This window comes from Mirounga leonina, unplaced genomic scaffold (assembly GCF_011800145.1).
Source record: "Mirounga leonina isolate KUSES-001 unplaced genomic scaffold, KU_Mleo_1.0 Mir_82, whole genome shotgun sequence".
NCBI lineage: Eukaryota > Metazoa > Chordata > Mammalia > Carnivora > Phocidae > Mirounga > Mirounga leonina.
The window spans coordinates 54,748,039-54,776,036 of NW_023270825.1; the positions used below are offsets into that span (position 1 = coordinate 54,748,039).

Below are 27,998 nucleotides of genomic sequence, written 5' to 3' on the forward strand. Positions count from 1 at the left end.
ACCACTTCTTTTGGAGACTTTTACTGGTAGCAAGCTTTAACAAGTAGAACTAAACAAATTAAAATGCCCTATTCATCTACACATGTTGACTTAAAAAAATTGTTTTTTTTTTAAAAGATTTTATTTATTTGACAGAGAGAGACACAGTGAGAGAAGGAACATAAGCAGGGGCAGAGGGAGAGGGAGAAGCAGGCTTCCCACTGAGCAGGATCCCTACTCGGGGCTCGATCCCAGGATTCTGGGATCATGACCTGAGACGAAGGCAGACGCTTAACATCTGAGCCACCCAGGCGCCCCAACAAAACATTTGTTTTATGTGTTTAGAAACCTGTTTGAAAATGTTTAAAATGCTGTAGTTTGCAAAATGTGACTATACTAAATTTTTTAAATCATTTGACCATTTGAAAGTACTATGGATTTTAATTAAGATATTGCAGAGACCAAAGTGATATTTAAAGTGAAAGATAAAGTGGAGCACCTGGGTGGCTCAGACTATTAGGCCTCAGATTCTTGATTTCTGCTCAGGTCATGATCTCAGGGTCCTGAGATGAGCCGGGCCTCCAGCTGGTGCTCAGCTGGGAGTCTGCTTGGGATTCTCCCTCTCTCTGTCTGCCCCTCCCCCACTATTTCAAATAAATAAATAAATCTTTAAAATAAAATAAAATAAAAGATAAAGCAAGCATACCTGATACAACTTGTTCTGTTCATAGTCAAGGTGCAGAGCTTTTAAGGAGCTAAAAAAAAAAAAAAACATTACTCCTCTCCAAAATTGTTTACTCATTGACTCATAATGGAAGAAAAAATCCACATTTTTTATAGGTGCAAATTCACAAGCAAAGCTAAAAGGTCACAACTACTATCATTTAATTCATTTAAAGGAGAATGCTCCAATTAAAGTAAAGAATGGTTCAAACTTTTTCAGACTGGAAAACCATTAGCCTGAGGTCTGGTCTTCCGGGGAAGCTGACGGGGTGCGTTTAATCTGGGGTCTTTGGGCCTAGGCGCCGGAGGTCAGAGGGTGTCCGGAACGAAGAGAGGGTAAGGTGGAGTTTCCTAAGGAATGAGGGCGCTCGGGCCTCTGTCCAGGGAGCTTTGTTTCTGCTGGGTAATAAAGGCTAATTAAAGGGCCTGCAGGTGCACATCCTGTTCGCCTGACCACTTGCTCTGCAGCCCAGCAATCAAGGACCCTGCGCGCTGCCTCTGTCCTTGGGCGTCAGTGGACGTCGATCACCCCGGTTTCCAGGACGGCGAGCAGGGGCTGGTCCCGAATGTCCAGCCAGGAGACCAAAGCTCTCGGGGCCTGAACCTGGACGGAGCAGGGCCCCACTGCCCTGGCCAAAACCGACAGGCAGAAACAGACCCCAGCCTTCCTGTCAACCCCCATGGCCGCTTCCCCGCCTTTGGTGTCCCCGGGGGCGCAGGGAAACCTTGACTGCAGCCGGTGGCAACAACTAAGGCCGAGCAAATTGGGGAGATTGTGCGTGGGATAGGAGACCCACAACCGAGGAGTCGAGGTGGGTCCCCACCTGGGGTGGGGCCTGCGTCTCCCCAGGGCGGGCCACCTTGGGGCTCTGGAGGCCTGGGCCACTCTGGCTCTGGGCACGGGCGGAGTGGAGGACAGTGGCCTGGGTGCTAGGGGGCAGGCATAGCCCCGAGTCTCGCTCAGGCGGGAGTGAGGGGAAATGCTACTTCGTTTCAGCCCCTTTGTCCAGGCATCTCCTGTTCTGTAGCTTCTTGCACTGTAGGGGAAGGAAGACGGAGATTTCCTCAGTCCTGAGCCTACCCAGCCCCCAAACACACCCTCCCCTCACTCTCTAGGTTACATTTTCTGGTTCTATTTTTTTCACTTTGGAGGGAATTGGGTCCTAACTAATGGGGAAAAAAGAAAACACACACACACACACAAGAAAAAAGATTTTCTTTCCTCAAGGAAAGAAAACAACATCATTTTGCTGAGATTAGATTGTGCACCTGAGCAGAGTGTCTGGACTTTCCATCAAATCGTTGTAAGTCCTGTAAAATTGAATTTCTCACATTTGTAGGGAAACTTCATTTTAACTCTAACCTTATTTGCATCTACAGTACACCCACCCACCCCCCTTATCCATGGGGGAATGCTTCTGAGAGCAGCAGATATCTGCAACCACAAATAGTACCCTATATATACTACGTTTTTTTCTTATAGGTACCTACCTATGATAAAGTTTAACTTATGAACTATGCACAGTAAGAGATTAGCTTAAAATAGAACAATTATAATAACATGGATGTTATGTGCATGTGCACTCTGAAGCACTCTTAAAATAACCTATTGTACTGTACTCATCTTTCTTGTAATGATGTGAGATGAAGTGAGAAGGAGGTAGGCATTGTGACTTAGCATTAGGCTACTAAAGACCTCAGGATAGGGGAGGATCTTTTACTTCCGGATTATGGTTGACCCTGGGTAACTGACACCATGGAAACCGAAAACTTGGATAAAGGGTAACTATTGTATTATCTGTTGTCACTAGGGCTCTCCACCAGTAAAAATGCAAATGAAATAAATTTCACATAAATCCTGCAGGCTGGCAGGGAGAAAAAAAGAGAAGGAAGAAGAAAACAAAGGAAGGAAAAAGAACAAGAAGGAAGAAAAAAGAGAAGAAAAGAGAAGAGAAAAAAAGAAAAGAAAGAAAGAAAAGAAAAAGAAATTAGCCTGAGACCCAGCTATCAGATTAATTGTGGGGTGCAAAATTAACCACTTACGTACTCATTTCCAGGGAAGCACCCAAATGAAGTCAAAAAGGGAGTAAGCGTTATTCAACAGATTACCCTTCTCAGATATTATAAATTGATTTAATTTTTCTGAGTTTATGCCCAGAGACTTACAGAAGAAATGCTTTTGCTATATAGATTTTAAGCTACATTATACTGTTAATTTTGTGTATAAAGAAATCTAAATGTAAATGAGCCTCTCTTAATTATGCAGAAATTTAGCTAAATAATACATATTTGTTAAGTAAAAAGTTGTATTATATTTATTATCATCTCAAATGTTACAATACTGAGTTCCTCACACAATATTGAGCAAAACTGTCAGCTTTAAAGATAAAGACTAAAAAATAAATAAATAAAAATAAGGCCAATCAGTAAAAAGCACTTTAGTATTTTCTGGTAACCAATTAATGAAAACTGCTCTTCAGCTGGGAAAAGTTAAGCTTTTACAATCTAATACCTGGGTTGATGTTAGCTAAAGAAGTCTCATCTTTGAACAGGCATATTTACATCCTTTCAAGAAGGGCAAAATGTCCCCCTTCTCTCCGCTCCAGCAGGAGAGGGTGGCCACCGAGGAAAGGGCGAGCGGCAGGCCATGAATGTGAAGAAGGGCCGAGATGGGGTTGGGACGGGGGCGGAGCCCGCTCCAGGGACCTCAGGCCACACATGGAGCCCAAGCTGGAGCCGCAGCTGCAGGAAAAATCAGAATGTGGGTCTGAGTGGGAGCCAGCAGGTGGCTCAGGCTGGGGCCGCTGCAGAATAAGTGGCTCTTGGGACAGGAGGACGTGCTGGGGCTACGATGGATCATGGACGATTTACCTATGCTCCCCTGAGGAGAACATCTACAAAATCCATGTCATCAGGTTCAAGATTTGAGACGTAGATTCAGGCACTGTCCTCTGAAATCAAGAAGCCCCAACCTCAGGCGGTTGCCCATCAATCCACAGGACCTGAACCCCAATGCTGGGTGCTTTGTCTGCCCCTCCACCAGTTCCGTGCCTACAGGCCTCCGCCTGAGGCAAGTGGGAGCCACGGAGGCATTCACAGTGGGAGACAAGCCTGTCAACAGCTTCCACATGATTGAGAGGTACTGATTCGCAACCAGCATCTCAAAAGCTTTGACTTCCACTTAGGCTTCTGCATCCCCAGAAGCAAGAACACCTGTGAGTACATCTTGACCCCACGTGTTCTGTCTTGGGGGTTTTCCAAGAGCCCTGGACCCTGAGTCAACGATGGGAGGGAGGGGGCCTGATGTCCTCAGTCCAACTCTGTGAAGCCCATGGGGCTTGGCACATGGGGTGGGGTGGTAGGAGGGTTGTCTGCCTCCATGTACAGGAAGGCCTCCTGTGTAGGGACCCATTCCCTTCCCCTGCCCACCACCAAAGGTCCACTTAGAGTCGTAAATTCACAGATGGAGATCCACGGTGGGGTCTGGCTGCCAAGCTTCCAAAGGGAGTCTGGGCCCTGGCCTGAGCCCCAGCCCCAGCCCCAGCCCCAGCCCCTACCAACAGGGACAGAGCCACTGCCTGAGATGTGGGAGGGACCACCCCAGACTGTAGCCTGCGGTAGGAACTGGAATAGCTCTATGTAGTTTTCAATAAACTCTTCTCCTTTTCTGTATAAATAAATAAATAAATAAATAAGCAAAATTTTGGAGAAACAGGAGTCTGAACAGAAAATAACATAAATATGGCAATTTTAACATACTCTCTTGTTTACTAATATCTTCATTCCGTTAGGTAAACTGGCTCACACTTAAATGGATTTTATTCTCAAAATAGCTTCTTCTATGCATAGTTATTCAGCACTTCAATCTATTAATTAGCATATCAAATTTACTACAACTTGTCACTCTTTTTTTTTTTAAGATTTTTTATTTATTTATCTGAGAGAGAGAATGAGAGACAGAGAGCACGAGAGGGAAGAGGGTCAGAGGGAGAAGCAGACCCCCAGCTGAGCAGGGAGCCCGATGTGGGACTCGATCCCGGGACTCCAGGATCATGACCTGAGCTGAAGGCAGTCGCTTAACCAACTGAGCCACCCAGGCGCCCCTACAACTTGTAACTCTTAACTGTAGCCTGCTAAAATTGTCAAATAGTGTATTTAGATAATAAAAACATAGTCATTAAGAAAGAGCATATATTTCCCATTTTCTGTGTAGAAGAATTTTGCAAAAAGGACACCACAAACTTAAAGGATTAATTGCAGGAGGATTTGTTTAATAATCTCAGAATAGTTCAAGAAACATCAGAAAAGTTTATGAGAACACATAAGTTAAAAATGGCTTCTAATTTCAAATACATAAAACCATAAGCATTCTTATTAAAAAATATCCATTTTTATATGTGTTTTCCTCCCCTCTTCCTAGAATGTTTACAACCTAAAAATAGACATTGCTTTGTTAAATATGTTTCTACTAGATATTGGTTGTTTCTTTTTCTTCTTTTGGTATTGGTTGTTTCTTAGTAGAAGGTCAATACATATTCTTCGACAATGATAAGATCTACTCAGTGTCTTGAAGTACTTGAGGTTTGATACCCATTTCTCTGGATACACCCAGAATAATACAGCTTTGCAAAGATCAGAGAACTCTGAAAAGGTTACGCTCAGTCTCCTGGATCCCTGGAGCAACAAAAGGCCTAACAGCAGAAAGAGTAAGGCACAAGAAAGCCAGAAAGCCACCTGGGGAGCAATGTGGTTAGTTAGGTCTATGTAGTTACAGCCTGAGTAATTGCAGGGTGCTTGCTATGGGAGCAATTTAGTTTTCTAGATCTCTGGAGCCTTGCAACAAGCAATAGATCAGACTAGCCACCAAGGAAAGATCTCACGTTACACAGCCCTCCATATGGCAAGGAAGGCAAAACAACAAAGGATAGGAATCAATCTTTTTTATGACCTCCATTGGAAAACCCAAGTAACATCATATGGTACAAGACTAAGTGACCTACCTTGGGAGAATGCAATTGTACCAATTCTTTGAAGCATGAAAGCAGCTCTGTGGATATTTGGTTGAATGATACATGGCTCCTAAGTATACTGTTGGGAGAAAGGTGTCTCATTCGAGTGAAATGTTTTGCACCATTATTTTCTAGGTTGGGTTGTAGAAACAGGGCTGTTCTAGTTTATTCTGTTTTGGGTTTAAAAATAATATATGCTGGTTTCCTAATGTTTGATATTCAGTTGATAATGGGTCAGTATTCTTTCCAAAAGCCACTGTCTTCATTTAAAGAAATTCCATTTTTTAAAGATTTTATTTATTAGAGAGAGAGAGAGCACGAGCAGGGGGAAGGGGCAGAGGGAGAGGGAGAAGCAGGCTCCCCACTGAGCAGGGAGCCCAAGGCAGGACTCCATCCCAGGACCCTGGGATTATAACCTGAGTCAAAGGCAGACGCTTAACCAACTGAGCCACCCAGGCGACCAAGAAATTACATTTTTATAAAGGGACTGAGTCTATACAATACTTAGCATTGAGTTAGCTTAGCTGAGGAATCATTTATCTAAAATTCAATTTCTTATAGAGAAAGACTGTGTTTCAGATGCACAGTTACTAAGCAGTCAGGTATCCAATCAAAAAATCAAACAAGTGAAAAATGGGTAAGATGAAAATGAATTTCATCTGAAATTGGCCCCAATTATTACATTTTGTATTTCATAACCACATTCTTTTTAAAAAGAATAAACTCTCCTACTGTAATTGCATTAAAATCATCACAACACGAAAACATGGGAGGGAAGCTGAAGGCCCAATAAAGACAGGAGAGAGATGATTTATCTCTCCTCCACTCAAAGCCATGATTGAGGCCAAAAAGAATGTTAAACAACTGTCCCATCCACTGAGGTAGAGAGCTCTATATAGAATTCCAGGGAATGGAAGGGGCCAAGACTCTTGGATAAGCAAAATGAACTCCAATGACTTAATACAAAGCTTAGGATAGTAAATGGAGAATAGAAAGGATAGGAATGATGATAGACATTATTTTCAGAGTAGTAGAACTGTCTCTGTACAAACATCTCTGGTGTTTAAGGTCAGTAACACAGTATTATTTTCTCAAATATAACAGAGTCAGGTTATAAAGACAAAGTTAATAACCATTAGGAGAAAATGAATCACAAAAGTAAAGTAACTTGTTTCTATGCAGGGAGGATACTTCCACCTTGTTGATAGAGAGGTCAAAGAAAGGGCTGATTTTATGTATGTTCTTCAATTATTTTACAAAAACTTGGAACAGCTTGATCTTTTAGAATTATATAGTCGTTGCTATCGGATTTTCTGGCCTTGGGGACAGATTGACTCAAGGAAGCTGACTTAGTAACTCTGTCTCTTGATTTACGGCTCAGGTAAAATACTCCAGAGGGGATCCCAAACCCAGTATCATTCTTTTTTCTGAGCTTTACAACCAGACTTTTATGTTATGCCCATTTAAATTATTCAAAAATAAGAAATAAAATTCCAGTAAGGCAGCAAGGAGGTACTATCTACCTCTGTTAAATGCTAGAACATGAGACATCAGGTTAGTCCACGTGGTTTTAGAAATAATTGAGTTGTCTGTTCCTCGTAACAATCCAATCAAAGATAATCTTAGTGTGCATAAAACTAAGGTTTATACATCCTCTCCATCCATAGTCACAAAAAGTATCTCTATATTATATATTATATGTATAATATATAGTTTATAATTTAATATTATGTATGAAATATGTAACATATGTTATATACGTATATACTATAGTGTAATAATATATATATAGTGAAATGAAAGAGGACTTTGGTTGCAACTAGAAAGTTGCAAACTTTCTAGTTGGGTGAAAGCTTGTCTCTTGGTTCAGGTATAAAACCCTGAGGGCAAAGCATCCGGTATTGGAAACTGAAACTACTCCCTGGAGCAATAAGGACCTCCCTGAGCCAAAAAGACCCCATTCATGAGTGACTCCAAGACAGCGATCTCTTTAATTTTCATTATCTACCCGCACATACCCACCCACCTTTGCTCCACATTTTCCTTGTACAAATCCAAAAGGATTTTCAGCACTTTGGAGATAGTCTTTGAGACTCTAGTTCCCATCTTCCCAGTGTCAGTCTCACTGAAATAAATTCCTTTTTTGGTTTCACCACCACTCATGTCTCTGACTTTGGATTTTGTTGGCAGCAAGTGGCTGACCCTGGTCTGTGTGAGACACCCAGAGCCAGGAGCTCTTGTACTCCTGTGCCCTGCCTATAGTAAGAGGCTTGCATAGAAATATTTCAAATCGGGCGCCTGGGTGGCTCAGTTGGTTAAGTGACTGCCTTCGGCTCAGGTCATGATCCTGGAGTCCCTGGATCGAGTCCCGCATCAGGCTCCCTGCTCGGCAGGGAGTCTGCTTCATCCTCTGACCCTATCCCCTCTCATGTGTTCTCTCTCTCTCATTCTCTCTCTCAAATAAATAAATAAAATCTTTAAAAAAAAAAAGAAATATTACAAATCATTTTGAGGCATCAGAATCAGAAAAAACATGCATGAGCTTAACTGTATTGGAATTAGTTTCACAGCTAGCATTTTGTTATCCACCTGGAATTGACCAGTAACAAAAATTAGATCAGAAATATCAATTATAATATCATTGAAGTACTTTAAAGGCTAAACTTTCAGTCTCACAAAGAAACTAAACCCTTTAGTACACATCTTCTTTGGATGGCAGTAGGAGAATGAGGAGCATCAGGAGAGAGATAAGTAATAATACAACATTGATATAATTATTATTAGCATTTATTTATTACTTAATATAATCCAGGCATTATATTAACCACATCACATGTATTAGCTCATTTTTAAAAATTTTTTAAAGATTTTTTTAATTTACTTAGAGAGAGCATGAGCAGGAGGAGGGGCAGAGGGAGAGCGAGAAGCAAACTCCCCTCAGAACAGGGAGTTGGATGTGGGGCTCGATCCCAGGACCCTGAGATCATGACCCAAGCCAAAGGAAAACACTTAACTGACTGAGCCACCCAGGCATCCCTGGATTAGCACATTTAATTCTCTATCTGGACTGTAGGAACTACTGTTGCATTTTTCAAATAAGAAAACTTGGGCAGCGAGAATAAGTAACTTGCTCAATATGACAGAATCATGTAGTATCAGAGTTGGGATCTGAACACTAGCATTTTGATACCAGTGCCTATGTGAAAGTGAACAATCTAAGGTGTGTCTAGATGAGCATAGAACAAGGATTTCAAAGGAAATAGAGATAGATCCCAAGATTTGGCATAACTGGCTGGTAACCCAAAGTTATTAACAACAGTAAAGATGAATTAAAAGTTAACAGTAGATTCCTCTGTAGTGATAGTTGTCAACTACTTAATGTTGCCACAAATAAGATGCGCCTTTCTATACCCTATACACAGTATATAGTTCACCCTTTGCTTAATTAAACCATGTTGTTCCCTCCATAACATTTAAAAATTAAAGAACCACATCAGACAACAGCTAAGATGACATACCTGAATTTTTTGGTTTAAGCCACCTCTGTAATTTCTATTTTTATATTCAAAATGAGAAGTCAGAAAAGACACACCTTTACACAATGATTTTGACTGTGACTTCTTGGTATAATTTGTATCTACCTACGGTTGTATTTGTTTACTATTCATTGCCACAATCTGCTGAACTTTTGAGCTTAAAAAAAAAAAAAAAAAGACAACAACTAAAAGTTTATCAGATGTGATGTCACACGATGCTTTCATTTACACTATCACAAAAAGCTTGCTGCATCCCTTTAAAATATACTTTGTAAAGTATACTTTTAAATCATATTCTGAAATTTCAGCAGTATAAATTTCATTGTCATTAATGGAAACTGCCCTGCTGAAACCCCACATGATGGCCCCATAATGTACACTGTAGTGTCTGGTGACCAATATGGCCTATAACATATTAACTCACTCAGACACAACTAATGCACTATTTTGCCTAGTTTTATTATTATTCTCCTTCAAAATAAAAATATTTCTTCTATTAAAATTACAACTCGTGACTTAGGAACTATAAATAAAAGCAATTGCATTCCAACTCATATTAAAAGGCCAATATTGAATTTTTAAAAATAAATTATAATTTTATTTGTCAATTATATCTCAGTAAATCTGGGAAAAGTTCTTTAAGACAAATAAGGAAAAAATTGTAATAGCTATAGATGACCGACCATCCAAGGTAATTCTTCAAGATATGGAGAACTCTGCTCTGGTTTATGAGATGTCTTGTGCAGTATTCCTCAAACAACTTCTGGATAAAAAGATACTATATCCTGTTTGACAGTCCAGGCTATGCCTGATGTCTCACCATAATCATTAATAGTAATCCTTTACCTTCTCAAAAGTGCCCTTGTGTGGACTAAAATTATGTGGTTACTTAAAAAAGACTAAATATCCCCTGACCTTTCTGCTCATCAAGTTAGCTGATACTGAATTTGATCTTATTGAACAAAGTCTTGCTGCATCAAGGTTGAGAATATCATGTATTATCCACACTTTCATGGCCATAGAGTAAATATTGTACTACTGCAGAATAGAATTCTGAAACATAAAGCTACTGACTTGAAATGTTTCTTTTCAAGTGTACAGATCTAAGAAGCATTCCTTAAGTAATTCTACCTTGCTTAGTAATTGCTCAGATTTCTGTATTTTTTTTTCTGTTCTTAGTACTTGTAAAATTGTATTCATTATAACACAAAATGACTTGCAATAGGTGAATAGTATTTCAAGAAACTTATTTTATTCTGTTTTCTAGACTATTCCACTTTTTAAAAGTGAGGTAATTAATTTTCTCTGAGGGATGCTAAATCAAATCTAAATACGTATATATAATCATTAAGAAACCAGGATTGCCAGTCAGGAACACCAAGTGTGTAGGTTCAATTTCTTAGTTGAGAGAATTAAAGGAGTTGTAGAGAGTTGGGTTAGGCATTTCATTAAATATAGTTCTAGAGAGAAAATTATTTTGATGTTAAATACAATCTATATGAACCTTTTAGGTAGGGATTCTGTGAATGTCGAGAGCACTCAATATATCATGAGAGGAGATGAGCAGAAGATGGAAGAAGAGGTAGAGTTCAAACTGAGATGTATTCAAAATGTCAAATTTAAGAACAGTAATTATTACATAATTTTCAATAGTAAATCCACTTTCTTGATAGTTGCCCGTTGTCTTATTTTCAGAAGTCCATTTATGTGTATTTACATTAACCAAAAATTCTTAGATGTACCCTAAAAAGAGGGAGACCCAGTTTTCCAGTGTTTTGATGCTGGGATCATGCTGTTAAAAATGTTTAGTCTTATTCAATAAGAGATTTCAGCCCTAAGGTAGCCCTATAAATATGTAGATGTGAAATAATTGGCTGAAATTGACACAAAATTCTCCTAATTGGATGTGATTTGGATTTGTACACAATACAAAGAAGAAGGTAAAGGAGAAGGTAACATCTAGCATAGTTCTTCTGTGGAGAATCATAACTCTGTAAGATTTGTTACCTCCTCCCATGTTTCCGGGAACTATTGCCAGTCTCCAGAAAAAAAGAAAAAAAGAAAAAAGTATCTTCTCTCTGGAACACAAAGTATTACCTACAAATCCAAATCACATCCAATTAAGAGACTGATATGTCAGTTTCAACCAATTATTTCAGTTTATTCCTCAGGTTAGCAAACCTGATACCTAAATCTCCCCTTCTTTCTAACTCTATTTCTATGCCTCTTTAGCTGCATCTCTATGCTCATTGGTTCAAATATCTTATTGAATTATTTTCTCATGTATAGTAGAGCAATAATTACTTTTAAATAAAAGAAAATAAATGCTATGGATATAAACATGCTGCCCAAAATTAATTTCTTAATCTTTAGGCTCTAAATTATATTGTCTGAGAGCAATACCATCACATTTGGCTCCCAGAGTGGATCAATTTAATCAATGTACAATAACTATTTGAAGATATTTGGTACATAGTAAGTGATTTTAATAAGATAAGAAGGATGCCGTAGAGTACTCAATCAAGTTGTGGTGTATGTGTGTAATCAGAGGGAAGATTGAGAGGGGTTGGGGAATGGGTGAGACCTGACGAGGCAAAGTTGCCTTAACTTTAATATTGTTAGGTCATATATCGATGTTCCCTTGGTCATATGCAAATGCTTATCTTCCTTAACAGGGTTTTGCAAACATTTGAGTTGGAGGAAGAAAAAGAGAGATTATCGGAAGTTAGAAGAAAACACGTTTTGAGTAACTTTGTGTGTCATGCTATATATGAACTGAAATATACAATGCATTCTCATTTTAATCCAATGACCCAGTGAGGCAAATAAAACTCACAATTGAAAATCTGATTTCTAGAAACTTTTCTCGGCAGTCCTATACCCCTTTGCCAACCTCTCCCACTCAGAGGTCAAACCCCCCATTCTTCCGTTCAACCTTGAAAAAAAGAAATAAAGTGACACTTCTGAGTTTTTTTTTTCTTTTTTAGAGAATGCATTTTTTTTTTTTTTAAGATTTTATTTATTTATTTGACAGAGACAGAGACAGCGAGAGCAGGAACACAAGCAGGGGGAGTGGGAGAGGGAGAAGCAGGCTTCCCGCTGAGCCGGGAGCCCAATGTGGGACTCGATCCCAGGACCCTGGGATCATGACCTGAGCCGAAGGCAGTCACTTAACCAACTGAGCCACCCAGGCGCCCGACACTTCTGAGTTTTCAACATCAAAGGTTCAAATGAGAGACATTTTATGATCCTGATGAGACTGACCTAAGACTGAATGAAGCTGCTTTTCCTGTGTGCATCATGGAAGTTCTTTTGTTACATAATAGCCACATTTGACAGTCTGGACATTTATTAATGGTCTTTCTCTCACAACTAAGAAATCATATATTTTCTAGCATATGTTTTTGGGATGCCCTTTTGATTAAAAAAAATAAATAAGAACACTGTCTCTACCTTTATAGTTTTTATGCTAAAAATCCTCTAAACCTCATGGTTGAGGTTCTTGCTTATCAGGTTTGAAAGGGAGGGGTATTTCATCCAGTCGCCAAATCACGTGTTTGCACTCAGTAGCCTCAAGTGCAAGTCACCCTGTAAGTCCGAGCTACACAAGTTGGGGGCTTCCGTGAGTTACAATCAGGAACAAACAAGCTGCTCTGTACTGATCTAACAGGAGTTTGATGAAACTTCAAGCTTCCTCACAGAGAATTTCAGAGAGGTGAGATTCTGGGGTGAAAACCATAAAAGCTAGAGAACAAAGTAAAGGAATGTGTCTCTTTATTGTCATAGTTATGTTTTCTAAATAGGAAACAAATGGCAGTAAATAAAATGTAAGGCAATCAATAGAAGGTTTATCCTGAAATACATTTTTTGACCACTATACTTCCTATTACCCAGCACCACTATCACTCAAGAATCTCCTGGAGTTTACCTTTTCCATCATGGAATTCATGTCCAGGTTTATGGATCACTCACACTCTTCTCTTTGTGACCTTCGTGAGAATCTTACCACCAAGAAGCCCTTACTTCTGCATCTATTTAAATCATTGCTTCCATTACTCAGCAATACTCTCAGAATATATGAGAATAGAAAAAAGTACAGAAAAGATGTACAGACTTATTTTTAAAACATTTAATTTCATCTGCAACACCTCAAAATAATTTCCTTTTGAGGAGTCATGATTTACATCCAAAAATATAAATTACCTAAAGCTTTAAATACTGCTTATAATATGTGTTCTATTTGTGGGTCTTATTGCTATGTTTATTATTAGACTTAGAGTAGTAGTAACAAAATTGATATGCTTCCCAGGGTGCCTGGGTGGGGCTCAGTAGGTTAAAGATCCAACTCTTGGTTTTGGCACAGGTCATGATCTCATGGGTCATGAGGTAGAGCCTGGCACCAGCGGATGAAGACATTGGGAATCCGGGCTCAGAAGGGAGTCCGTTTGAAGATTCTCTCCCTCTGCCCTCCCACAACTCTCAAATCAATCAATCAATCAGTCAATCTTTAAAAAATATGCTTTTCTTTCTGATGATGAAAGAGGAATACTTGTGAAAAGATATAATCTGTACATGGCATCTTCAATTTCCCATTTTGAATTACTAACATAATTGATTTTGTTATAATAAAGAAGGAAGATTGATCAGCAAAATAAAAAAAAAAAAAGTCCTTAAATGTGCTACTTATATACCTGAGGTTGTATAGATATAGAGATTTTTTTAGATACATGTGTATTCACATGTATGAATGCAGATAGAAAGTTTCATAGAAAGAAAATATTTGTTTGAAAGACTGAAAGGTAATAATCATGGAATTTCTATCATTATCACAGAATGGAGCTGTAGGCAAGTTATTATCATAAGAAGCTACATTTCTGCATTTCTTGACTGTAATGGTTTTCCAATCTCCATCTGCAGCACTGTAGAAAACCTCATCCCCTGTTGCCTTCCACAGTAAATCATGCCTGATTGCTCAGCACCAAGCTTTATAATTTGAATCTCTGGGCCAAAACATTTACTAATGATCACTGTTCCAAACAGGAATAATCAATAGAGCCTACAACTGCAGCACTGGCCTTTCTGGTTTTAAAAAGAAAACTGTTTTTCTGCAGCTAATTATGTTCCATTTTAAGCAAATACAACATTTTCCTTTAAAAATTAATTTGTGCCCCTATTATGCAGTCACAAGGAATTTATTAAAAAAAAAAAAGACATGTTCCTGAAAGACACAAAGTGAATTGAAATCCCATAGACAAGATGCTAATACTAAATAAAATGCTCAAAAGTAAAATCTTGAATACCACAAAAAGACCGGAAACTCTAGATTTTTCTTTGTGTATTGTTTTCATTCAATTAAATAATTTTCTTCCTTTTATATTTTTCCATTTTTTGCTGTTTTCTTCTATAAGTTTTATCGTGTTTTCTTCAATAAAAATATCAGCTTTCTTGCGTATATAACAGAATGCCATCTGAAAGACTCTAAGATATATCTAAATTGAAGACTGTCCTATTTTTAAAATTTTTTTTAAATTTAAATTCAATTAACTAACATATAGTGTATTATTAGTTTCAGAGGTAGAGTTTAGTGATTCATCAGTTGCATAGAACACCCAGTTGTTCATTACATCACATGCCCTCCTTAATGGCGCCAGTTACCTCATTCCCCCACCTACCTCCCTTCCAGCAAACCCTCAGTTTGTTTCCTATAGTTAAGAGTCTCTTATAGTTTGTCTCCCTCTCTGACTTCATCCTATTTTATTGATTCTGTACTATTTTTAAGGGTCCATTCAATTAAAAGATACCTGCTATCACTAAAATGATTAAAGACTATCAAATGCCTGTTGATCTTGAAAAGATCAAAGTAGTTACATCCTTCCTCTTTATTCCCTGACTTGACCAATACTGACACTAAATGTGCCTGTTGATTAGAGACTTGTCATTATAGGGACAATGTACTAATCAGCTGATTGTTAATGGACATCATTAGATAATTCACTGCCACATTTAACAGGAAAATTCTATTCCCATAATTTCCTCCGGAAATTTACTTGATTCACCTCTATTTTTATGTGCTTTATAGACTGAAAATTGCCATACAAATACTAATTTGCTCACTTTTGCCAATTTTCTTTCAATAAAAAATTTCAAAGGCATGAAGAGAGCAGTTAATGCTGTAGGCAACATTTTTGAGAGGAATACTATCTTACCAGGATACCACGTAAAGGTAAATAAACTCATTTCAAACCAAAACGTGGTCCCATCTTCCAAAAATCTGGAGTGAAGATACAAAACTATGAAAATTCCTTTTTCTCAACATTCCAGGGAATTCCTGGTTGTTTTCAAATTATAATTTGTGATGTAATTCATGAGAAAAACTATATAATAACAATTGAAAGACATTTTATACCATCAGTTTTTTCTCTATTTCCATCACAATTCCCTATTTTGATCTCAAACTATTTCTACATTAATATTGTAGATCATTCACAGTTAGACATGAAAATACGAGTTAATGCACACACAGACATTGTTTATACACATCAGATACTTATATTTGTGTTGTTTAAAAGTTAGAACTGCTGGTAGGTTTATCTTTTTTCTTTTCTTTTTTTTAGAAAGGGAAAGAGAGAGAGCATGAGTAGATGAATGGTGGGGGTGGGGCAGAGGGGAAGGAGAGAGAATCTCAAGCAGACTCCCGGCTGAGCAGAGTTTCACGTGGGGCTCAATCTCATGACCCCGAGATCATGACCTGAGCTGAAATCGACAGTTGGCTACTTAACCTGAGCCACCCAGGCACCCCAAGGAAGGTTTTTTTTTTTTTAATTTTTTTTTTAAAGATTTTATTTATTTATTTGACAGAGAGAGACACAGCCAGAGAGGGAACACAAGCAGGGGGAGTGGGAGAGGGAGAAGCAGCCTTCCCACGGAGCAGGGAGCCCCATGCGGGGCTCGATCTCAGGACCCTGGGATCATGACCTGAGCCGAAGGCAGATGCTTAACAACTGAACCACCCAGGCGCCCTGGAAGGTTTATTTTTTAATAAGAGATTATCTCCCCCAACTTTTACCTTGGTTTATCTAATTTTTTGTGTGAATATAGAAAGAATCATGCTTGAAAACTAAGAAATTACATCTAGGAATATTTTATGTAAGTAAAATAAAAGGAATAGACATACTATTTTACTTCCTTCTGAACGTTTCTCTCAATCACTACTTTGGGGATCCGGTAGTAAATAGTTTGAAGTTCTTACAGCCATTCCTCCCATTTCAAAAATACACAATAGCTTCATACATTATCTTAGTTAATCCATAGGATAATCTTTGAAAGTAGTCATTATTATGCAGTTTACTGTAATAAAAATAGGGTTCAGAGTTTAAATTACTTGTCAAAAGACACAGAATCAAAATACCAAATACTTGTCTTAGAGTTTGAACTCAGTGCTCTCCACCGTCCATTATCCAGTCATTTCCAGGCCAGGCTGCATTCCCAATGTGAATGGTCAGACTGTATGGTATATGAAGTATGTACCAGTTGTAAGAGCAAACAGCAACCCAGTGAGAGTGGATCATGGCACTACATAAGCCCATCTCCACCAACCACCACCTTCACCACAAACCAGCTCAGCAGGGCCCTAGGTACTAAGGTTAGTTTAATCAGCTTAGTAATGGTAGAGAGAAGTGTTTTGCTTTCTTCCTCAATGTTAGAATTATCTGCAAGTACTGCTGTAGAACCGCCTGCCATTCTTCCTGTGGGTCTGAGTTAACTAGAGCGGTCTTGAAAATATCAATATCCAGAGACTATTTTAGATTTTGGTTTTCATATCTATAAATACATGTATCTGTAGCCAAAAGAACAAAGACTTTTTAGAATGCCCTAGAATAGGGCGCCTGGGTGGCTCAGTTGGTTAAGCGACTGCCTTCGGCTCAGGTCATGATCCTGGAGTCCTGGGATCGAGTCCCACATCGGGCTCCCTGCTCGGCGGGGAGTCTGCATCTCCCTCTGACCCTCCCCCCCTCATGCTCTCTCTCTCTCTCAAATAAATAAATAAAATCTTAAAAAAAAAAAAAAATCCCCTAGAATAGAGGTGTTTGGGAAGGATTTCATATGATAAATAATGAAATTAAGACTTGTTTTTACAGACTATCAAAGTCACTTGTATGGGAAACAATGAACATCAAATTGACCTGGCCAGAAAAATTCTAATACAGATTTTTAGTTTTTATTGCTGATATAAGAGTATAATTTTTTTTTTTTAAAGATTTTATTTATTTGACAGAGAGAGACACAGCGAGAGAGGGAACACAAGTAGGGGGAGTGGGAGAGGGAGAAGCAGGCCTCCCGCGGAGCAGGGAGCCCGATGCGGGGCTCGATCCCAGGACCCTGGGACCATGACCTGAGCCGAAGGCAGACGCCTAACGACTGAGCCACCCAGGCGCCCCAAGAGTATAAATATTAATATAAACCTATATATGGAAGACAGACAATATTCTCCCTAACCAAAATACATTATATTTTGTAACTTGTACATTTGTTACAATCTTATATCTGAGGTAATGTTTTTCATTTTTATTGACTGATTGCTGATATGATGCATTTCTTTATATAGAGTTGTTGAGTCTATGGGTATATTTAGATGAGATATTTTAAATATGTTATTCATACATATATTTTGCTGTTTACCCATTTTACTGGGAAAACGAAGTCAAAGTAGTTTTCAAATCAAATGGAGGAAACTTTTTAAAAAATGACATAAGCAAAGGGACATATTCAAAGAGAACACTAATATGATTTCATTGTAGCCATAAATATGTAAATTTGATGAGAAAAAATAGTCTGTAAGACTGTAAAACTAATGAGATTTCATTACAAACAGTGTGTCTGTAGTTAATACTACTCTTCTGTAGATAAGAAGATAAATTTTATGTTATGTGTTCTTTTTACCACATTAAAGAAACTGGTGAGATTTTAGTGTTTCAAATTCATTTTAAGGATGGAAAGAATGTAAGATTTAAGATTAACACAATTAAATAAATTTTAGCTCAAGATTATTATTGGCATGCTTAATAAACAAAATTATGACATTATCATGGAAAAATTTATAAGTATAAATATATTTTATAAAGTATCAATAACAAATGTTGCCAATTTTCATGGTTTACTTAAAAAATATACACTCTAGCTCAAGTTTTATTTTTCATGACATTAAACATGGCATATTTTGTTTGAAAAATGAGAGCATTACAATCTAAACCGAACAATGTCATAAATAATAATACAAAAATATAAAGAAAGATATTTAAATAAATCACCATTTATTTAAAGATTAAAGAACTACAACAGAATCCTTTCTTGGGATTTTTATAACACCAGAACACAATGACAGTATGGATCTTACCAATGAATGTATTTGATCACTTTTGTTTTGTGCTATTGTTCTTATAAGCAACAAACTTCCTGAACATTATTATTAGTTGAAATAATGTGCCTATAGAACATGTTGAGTTTTCTAGATGGACGTGTCCGTTCATAAGAAAGTGTTGTTTTTGTCCCTTTATTTTCCTTGCCTTGGAGCTACTGACTGCAATTTCCAGCACATTGTTTATTACAAAAGGCAGGGGTGGGTATCTGTGTGTGTGCATGCGAGGTTTTGATTTAAGGATGATGTCTGTTTAGGTTTTCGTGATCTCAGTATTTATAGTGGTAATAGGTCTATAGTTTTCTTCTTGTACAGTTTCATTCTCCTTGTCTTTGTTCCTAATATTATTATTAACATAAAGCAAGTGAATGAATTCCTTCTTGTCTAATCATTTGGTACAATTTGTATTGTATGGATTATCGGTTTCTGAAGTTTGGTAGCATTCTCTTAAAAAAATCATGTGCAGTTCATGTGTGTGAATACTTACTGGTCTGTTTTGTTTTTCTTTTGTTATCAAATCAGTTTAGATAATTGCAGCTTTCTGGAACAGTTGTCTTTCCTTTAGGATTTTAATTGGTTTTTTTTTTTTCTTTTTTAAGTGAGATATGTGACATATAACATATTATTATGTAACTAACAAAAACATATAACTTAATATCATACAATTGGTTTATGATATTACTTATTTTAAATTTCTAATATTCTATATACTATTTGTAACTTTATCTTTCTTAAACAATCATCCCAGATGAGATTTTTCTGTTTAATTCCATTTATGAAGAAATGGTTTTGGTTTTTCTTGTCACCTATATTTTCTTTTATTTTTACTCTAAGTTCAACAATCACATATATTAATTTCCCTCCATACCTATCAAATTATCATCTTATTCTTTTGCAGCTTTTTGAGTTGCTACACATTAATACTCAATCTTTCTCCCTTTCTAATATATGAATCTATATTTATAAATTACCTTCTAAATGCCATTTTAGTTACATCCTAGAAGTATGTGGTATGTTCATGTGTTCAGGTGTCTTTTTCATATGAATTTTTTTCTTCAATATATTACTTTGCAGTATCTTTTTAAATGCATGAAAGTAAGACATTAAGTCTTATCTCTTCATTATTGACTTCTAATAATCCATTGAGAAAGAGATACTACTTGGTGTGAACTCAGTCATTTAGTCTGTGTTGAGTTTCTTTTGCAACTCAATACATGGTCAGTGTTTATAAATATTTCATGCATGGTTAAAGAAAAGTGTTTACTTAATTTTTTAAACCAAAATTCTGTATATGTTCTTTAGATCAGATTTGTTAATTACATTATTAAAATATTTTGTATCTGGGCACTTGGGTGGCTCAATTGGTTAAGCGTCCGACTCTTGATATTGGCTCAGGTCATGATTTCAGGGTCATGAGATTGTGCCCCACATCTGGCTCCATGCTCAGTGGGGAGTCTGATCTGCCCCTCTCTCCCTCTGCCCCTCCCCCTGCTCTCTCTCTAAAAAATAAATAAATCTTTAAAATAATATTTTGTGTCATTGTTCAATTTTGTCAATTTTATCTATTTGTTGTAGATAGTTTCTATTATTTATTTGTCTGTTTGTTTGTTTTTGTTAAGTAAGCTCCATGCCCAGCATATAGCCCAGCGCAGGGCTTGAAATCTTAACCCTGAGATCAAGACCTGAGCTGAGATCAAGAGTCAGATGCTTAACTGACTGAGCCACCCAGGCACCCCATAGATAGTTTTTATTAAAATCTTCAAATCTGACTTTCAGTTTCCATTTGTCAATGTTGAATTGTTTGCTTTATGACATTAACATTTTATTTGAGGGATATATAGTTTCAGTACAGTTTTATCGTTCTGTGAAATCACAGAAATAATCTAAGTAATTCTCTTTGTCACCAATTTGCACACACATATAAATACATACTGGTTTGTAGACACACACACTGATTCACACACATATATATAATTTTACGCATTTGGTATTTTTATTCTCTATTCTATCCTTTATTTCTAAATACAATGAGTAATATATATTCCTGTATATTATGAATATATAAGTAACATGTATTACTGTATATACTCACCTGCCTGCTATTTTATTTATGTTTGCTTCATTTTTTATTATTTCTTCTCCTGCATTAGCAATTAAACTTTGTGTATTTATATTTGTAACAATATGTTTACACTTTCACAATTATTTTTGACTTTGGAAATTTCAGAATCATTGTCTCTTCTAGCCTCCTTCTGAATAATGTAGAGTTTAATGCTTTAATTTTAATCAACCCAATCCTATCTTATTTATTATATTTATTTACTCCCAAATAGGTCATTATTATCATTATTGTTTTCCACAGTTTGTGTTTGCTCAGATTTACTCATAGATTTAGCAATTTATTTGTGCAATATTGCTTCAAGCATTTCTCTTAATCATCAGGATTCAATTCACTTTTTTATGGATGTAAAACTTATGAAATTTTTTTTCCTGAAAAAAAAGGTCTTTACTCTTATATTGAGCTTACAATGTTAACTCAGTGAGATATAGAAATATAGGTGGACATTTATTTTTACTGACTTTTTATTTTATTGCTATTTGGTTCAGCAAGTCTAGACCTTTTTAGCCAAAAATTCACAAATTTTTGTAGTCCACTATTTTTCCAGAATCAGGAATGAATATTTTATTATTGATTTTTTATGAATAGAATAATAAATGCCAGTTCATTTACCTCAAAGTTTAGTTGTTTGTGTCACTATTCAAAATGTTATTTTTTAATAAAATAAGATCTATGAAGATAAAACATTAGTTTTACTAAATTGATGTATTACCAAGAACTCATGTAATTTGCTTTAAATAATAGCATAAAAATATAATAGTCAGAAAGTCATTATAATACTGATGAACAAACTTTTTAACTGTACTAAAATAATTGTCACTAGAGTTTGTGCTCCTTCAGCTGTCATAGATCCTGTTTCCAGAATCAAATGATGCTATTGCTTGTTTTGACAGGAGTGATACACTTCTGGATGGCTCATTGTATTTGATGTCTAGATGACTCGTTAATTAATTTGACTAAACACATTGACTGCATTACAGCTCCTTTTCTTCATCATAGTAATCATATCAATATTCTTATTATATTTTAGCAGTAAGATATAACGCTACAAATAATACCTAACATCTTACACTTGAGCACCTAAACGAAATAGAGATATATAATTGAACACTTCCAATTGTTTAGCACTGTTTTAAGTATTCTAGTGTTATTAACTTATATTTTACAAGAAACCTAAAGAAATTTTTCTGCTAATAACTCTATGTGATAGGTAAGAAAACAGAGGTAAAACGAGCTTAAGTTTCTTGCTCAAGGTCACACAAGTAATGAATGATGAGATGTGTTTACAAATATCCTGGATTCCTGAGATATCTGAAAAGCTCTGTGATATTGCTCCACCATTCAGTGCCATGCAACTGAAAGGGACACTTGCAGAAATTACCTTGCAATTCAAGTATCAGATAATTCAGAAAAAATAACAAAAATAATATCCTTTTCACTTTTGAAGGTTACTCTTAAATTCACTAAGAAATGTACAAAATCACAGGACAAAAATTATAAATCTTAACTCAAAGGCAAAAGAGAAGACTTGAAGAAATCACATTATATTCCTGGTTTGGAAGGCCCAAATGTATAAAAATGTTATTTCTTCCTTAATTCTTTTATTGATTCATTAAGAAAAATACAAGATACTTTTGGCAAATAAAAGCATAAAATAAAAAGAGTTCTAGAAAAATTTGCATTTAAACATGTAGTATAAAGTTAAATAATGTGCCCCCAAAATAGGAAAATTGGCATGACAGTCAAGTTGATACAACAGAATCAAATGTGTAGAAACAGGCTGTGTGTGTATGTCAATGTTTCTGTACAGTATTTGGCTTCTGAAACATAATGGGGAAAAGCACTAAAGAATGGAGGAATTAACAATTGGTGCAAATGAGAAAATTTTAAAATTTGAAAAATCAAAAATACACTCATCTAGCATATACCATATGACAAGTATATATTTCAGACAGAACAGAAAGTTAAAAGGAAAAATAAATTTCTAAATGATACAGCAATTTAAAGGAAATATTGATGAATATTTATTATCAAGAAAGTGAAGAACTTTCTAAGCATAAAAACAAAGAACTGCCCCAAAATTAATTAATGTATTTAACTACATATAAATCCGATGTTTGCAATTTATCATATGAAAGTATAAGTCAAATGACAAGCTCAAGAAATAGGTCAATATTCATTACAATGAGTTATTGATATTATGTTTAAAGTCCCTAAAATCAATGCAAAAAAAATTTTGTCCCAATAAAACTGTGGGACTGTATATAGACTAATAAACATGTAAAATGACCAAATTCATTATTACTTGAGGATTTACCCACATAATTACAATATTTTTTCAAGGCTAGAATTCAATCAAAGACTTTATTTTCTTTAATGGTAATTCCCCATTTTAATGAGGGTTTGGTAAGAAACATGATTCCAGGCACTATTGGTGGATTGATAACTTAGTCCAACTCTTCTCAATGCCATTTTGTCATATGCATCAAGAATCTTCAAAATGGCAATAACCACTGACTGCTAGAAGTACCTGTAGGAATTTCTCACAGTTGTGTTTATACTATTCAAAAAGAAAAGAAAAGAAAACACCTTAATACAATAGGTAAGGGTACAGTGTGATTAATTACGATCTATTTATTTAAAAAAAAACTGATTCTGCATTATTTTATATCATATTTTCAAAGAGTACTGTAACAGAGAAAACAGAAATATGTGTGATTCACTGATCTATGAAGTGAAGTGAACAGGGTGTTACATTGTGTAAAATAAAAGGAAAATAAGCTTTGTTGATATATGCTATTATTAATACATATAATATACACATATTATAGATAGAAGTTTATGAAGGTGATAAAAAATTTATTCTCTGCTTTTCACAGCTCCAGGAAAGGAGGGGATAAAACTGAAGAGAGGGCCTGTTTGGAGCTATCCAGGCTACCATGGACTTCTTTCCAGTGGTGGGGTAGGGACTAGGCTGGTGTTTAGGCCACCACCCTGGAAGTTCTGAAGGGTGAAAGTGTCTCTCAGGTGCGACAGGTTAGCAAAGCCACCAGAGAGACACAGGTGTGGTAGGATGCTTCCCTTATCCAGAAATATCACACTGTCTTGTTGGGATAATATAATGTTCACTTTTGGATATCTTGCTTTCCCTGTTATAGGTTACTTTTTATCTCTTTATTCTTCAGAGTAATTCTGTTTTACTGATTTAGAATAGTGTTAATATAAGAATCCAACTGCAGGGAAAAAGGATGCTGGTGCTTCGAAAACAGACTTGGTACATTCTTCTATTTGCACCTGGTTTCAATACAATAATGTGAAATTATAACCAAGTGTACGGGTCTATATTTATAAATACAATGAAGATTTTCATTGCATAGATTCACTAATAAATCTCACCAAGAATCTGATCAATTTCCTTAAATAAAATCAGATTATCCTATTATGTTATGTAAGTTATAAAAAGCATCCCAATAGTCGATTTTTTTCTAAATTGGTCCTTAAGGAAACACCCAATTAAGGTAAGTATTTAGGGAGAAAAATTGTTTTAATGGTAAAACAAAACAAAGAAACGTGCAAACAAATTATATTATCCCCATATGATTTTGATGGCTTACTTTAGAATGTTTGAAAAATATTTTTTCTTCATATTAATTTTATTTTTTCATTCAACAAATATTTGTTGACTTTCTACTTCATGTTATGCACACATTTATATGGATTATTACTTACATTTTAAATTAGTAAATTACCTGCCCTCTTTTGAAAATGTAGTGGTCACAAGCCCTCCAAATGGGAGAAAATAAATGTTTGTTTGTTTTTTTAAGAGTAAAATAATTAATGAATTAAGCTTTTCCTTTTCTCTTAAGCTTTTAAGTTAGCAACTTTGAACTTTCAAACACTTTCAAATATTTATGTGGTGTGATTTTTGGTTTCGATTTTTATTTGAAGTTTATTCAATCTGGAAAACATTCTCTAAGAGAGTCCAGAAAGAGTTCTGTACATGCAGGTCTACTCACCTCCATGCATTCTGTCTGTGGCTAATTATAAATAGTTTAATACTTTTAAATTTACATAACAGCTGTTTGCCTGAACTGACTGCTTAATATTTGGTGACTAATCAGTTCAGTTCACCCAACCACCAGGATCTAATCTATATACAAGTGGTGTTCGATCTAATTAAAAGCAGTCTCTATAACGCCATGGAAGCAAACTTCTTACTTGTTGGTGCTGATACTACCTCCTACTTCTTGAGTGGATTTAGTCTTCTGAACAGATAGCAGTGGCAACAAAAGATGGCTTGATCTCCATTCGATCCATTCATCCCCATTCTTGCAGCTAGACAGTTAAAATAGTCTCAATCTCATGTAAAGTATTATGAAAAACACAGCCTCGATCTGTGCAGTTCCAACTGCATACTTTAAATAGACTGCGGCCATTGCATGTCCTCACATAAAGAATTTTCTGAGTTGCCACAGAGTATTGGCAAGAACCTTACAGATGTGCCACCTGGTCACATTTGAGGGATTATTCAAAGGTGATGAAACAACATTTAAAATACACTTGCTTGCTCAACATTTCTATCAAGACCTGTGAGTACCAATGAGATTAAGGCTCAACACACTGTATCAGTAAGTATATAAATATATTATTGTACCACATGAAGCAAATAAAATATTAAAGAATTATGTTAGGGATTGTAGAACTTTAAATATCTGTCCTCTAAAATATGTCAGCTTCCTCATGCTAACTAAAATTTTACAACCAACTAGAAAAAATAATGCTGTGTCAGTTTTTCATAGTGAATCCAGGTTTCCATCTCCTATACAATGAAACATTCTATTTTTGAAGACAAACATTTCAACTGTAATTTAGTACTGAATACACTTATAAATGATGCTTAAATAATTTAAGCTAAGTGAATTAGACCACACTTACAACTAAAATCAATTTATATTTGTTGGATGAAATAGCTACCTCTCTAATATACATGTCTCCTGGCTCTAAACCCCAAATACTAGACTATGGTTTTTAAAACTTTATAAATTATTTCTATGGTGCCATAAAAAGGTCATCAGCATGTACTCTAGTGGTTGCATTCAAGGGTCAGAAGTCTTGAGTTATATTTTCACTATGTAAGTGGGATTTTTTTAATACTCTGGAAAAATCAATCAAATAACCAATAGCCAAATATAATTAGTTTTGAATAGAGACTGATGATACTACACTGGGGGTTCTAAATTAGGGCATTTGATTCAGCCTGACTTTAATTTTCCTCATTCTAGGGCACCAGGCTTTGGCAGTTTAAGAAAGGAAATGCAGGTAAGATTAAACAAAATTTACAAGTAGAAAATATCTATTGGTATCTGTCTGACAAAGCATGAGAAAAAAACTCTAGAAGACACAGATGCACATGTAAAGTTCATTGCTATTTCAATTTTAGCATGCCCTCTGCTTATTGTCTCCACATCAAGGTATCCTATATTATTATGTTGTTCCTCTTTGGAAATTAAACCTATTTCTTTATGTTCTTTCATACCTGGTTTAGTCTCTAGACAATTCAGAATTGACTATCCTAGACACTCATCCACTATTGGTGGGAATGCAAACTGGTGTAGCTACTATGGAAAACAGTATGGAGGTTCCTTGAAAAGTTGAAAATGGAACTAGCTTATGATCCAGCAGTTGCACTACTGGGTATTTATCCAAAGAGTGTGAGAACATTAATTCAAAGGGATACAAGCACCCCTATGTTTATAGCAGCATTATTTACAATTGCCAAGATATGGAAACGGCCTGTGTCCATCAATAGATGAATGGATAAAGAAGAGGTGGTATATATATATATATATATATACACACAATGGAATATTACTCAGCCATAAAAAGGAATGAAATCTTGCCATTTGCAACAACATGGATGGAGCTAGAGAGTATAATGCTAAGAAAAGTAAGTCAGAGAAAGACAAATACCATATGATTTCACTCATATGTGGAATTTAAGAAGCAAAACGAACAAGCAAAGAGAAAAAAATAAGAGAGACCAATCAAGAACAGACTCTTAATTATGGAGAACAAATTGATGGTTGCCAGGGGGTGGGGTGGGTGTGTGGGGATAGATTGAATGGGTGATGGGGATTAATAGTACACTTGGGACGACCACAGGGTGATGTATGGAGATGCTGAGTTACTGTGCTGTACGCCTTGAAGCTAATGCAGCACTGTATGTTGACTAACGGGAATTGAAGTAAAAACTTAAAAAAAAATTTAAAAAGAAACAAAAAATAGAATATCTTATCAAAACTTAAGTGTTATGTGTCTCATTTACTGAATATGTCTTGGGTCTAGAAGAACCTCTCATAAGTTCATTGTCATGCTCTTTTCCTTATTCACTAATTTCCCCATTAAGAACTTTCGACAATTTTCTACTCTACACCTGTCCTCAGATTCCATATAAAGTCAGCAAATCCATCCTACAGATCCAGTCTTCGATTATTTTAATATACCTCCTCTTCCTGTCCATATTCACTGCCTTGGTCTCTGTATTTATATACTGTACTTAACTTCATAGATCCAGTTCCCTACCTGTTTTCCCTGCTTAGGGCTTCTCTTCTAATCCAATAAATAAAATCTATTTTCATTTACTATTTCTACAAGACCTTTACATATATTTGTAAATGGCATTTTTTTCATCTACTGTATTTAGTACACTTAATCTTTCTCTTATGCATACCTTTTTGGTTATTGTTAAATTGAATTATTATTACCGATAGTAAAATAATTAATTTTAAGGACCGTAACAGAGTTACAGTCAACACCAAGAAAGAATCATGTAGCCAACTAAGAGAAGAAACAAAGAATCATGTGATTAAATCATTGTCAAAGATTTTGAGGTAAAAATATAAGAATACAGTTAGATATGTAAATTATAACTCACAGAGTAAATAGTACAATTTAAAGATAATTTCACAGACCTTATGTTAAAAATTTAAACTGTTGAATATCACATTAAAATCTACACCATAGAACAGAAGAAGAATATGTCAAAAAGATGAAAAAACAAAAAAAAATAGTGATGGTAGAAATAAGATATTACTCAGAATTTAAATATCCAGAACTCTGGGGAAAGAGAAAAATTTATCTTATCTACTTACCTAAAACAATTGGACGTTGATTAATTATCCAGTATTTTATCTTGCCTCTAACTTCAAAGACTGTCT

The 27,998-nt window shown here is 35.9% G+C and overlaps 1 pseudogene; it reads left to right on the plus strand.

The window, feature by feature from the left end:
* Positions 1 to 3,349: 3,349 nt before the first annotated feature.
* Positions 3,350 to 4,181, plus strand: LOC118002314 (annotated as a pseudogene).
* The last annotated feature ends 23,817 nt before the right edge of the window (positions 4,182 to 27,998 follow it).